Source organism: Chlorella variabilis (genome assembly GCF_000147415.1).
Source record: "Chlorella variabilis unplaced genomic scaffold CHLNCscaffold_16, whole genome shotgun sequence".
Taxonomy (NCBI): Eukaryota; Viridiplantae; Chlorophyta; class Trebouxiophyceae; order Chlorellales; family Chlorellaceae; genus Chlorella; species Chlorella variabilis.
Window position 1 is genome coordinate 178,094 of NW_005435072.1, and position 625 is coordinate 178,718.

The window sequence follows — 625 nt, forward strand, 5'->3', positions numbered from 1 at the left end:
AGGCGAAGCCCGCCTGGACGCGGCACAGCGCAGGCGCCTGGGCTGCGTAGCGGGCAGGCGGGTGTGGCATGAGAGACGACGGCCGTTGCCGACGGGAGGCTTCCCTGTGGCCGGCATTGCCAGGCGAGCGGCCAGCGAGGGCGCGGCCGCCATCGATTGGGGCGCACACTCGCTGCCACCAGTCCCTAAACCTGGGCAGGCCGCTGCAGCGCCCCCGTCGGCAAAGATCGGGCTCGCTTGACGAGCATTCTGTGTGCGGCTGTGGCGCGGCAGCCTGGCAGGGCTGGCAGTGGGCCGGCACCGCGGCGGCGCTGAGACTGGGGTTGGCCTCGTCTGCCGGGCTTGCCGGAATGTGGGCAGCAGGCAGGGCATCCTCCACCCCCCAAATGTGACGAGGTCTAGCCCCCACAACGTCCCACACGGCAAACGGCACAGCCTCGGCCCGGGCGACGGCGGCAAGGCCCGAGGCTGACGCGTGCCGAGGCTGTGCGTTTGCCGGCTAGGGCGTTGTGGGGGCTTGGTCTCATCAAATTTGAGGGGTGGAGGAGCGGGATGCGTCGAGGGGTGGGGGAGCCAGGCAGGCACCCCGCACCTTCAGCCGCCCGCTTCCTGAACAACAACCCCA

General features: G+C 70.7%; 1 protein-coding gene across 1 annotated transcript in view; it reads right to left on the minus strand.

The window, feature by feature from the left end:
• CHLNCDRAFT_58425 (hypothetical protein) overlaps window positions 1-625 on the minus strand; it is a gene marked incomplete at both ends in the record, with an annotated part of 13,153 nt that overhangs the window by 8,997 nt on the left and 3,531 nt on the right. The gene's annotated exons all lie outside the window — the stretch shown is intronic.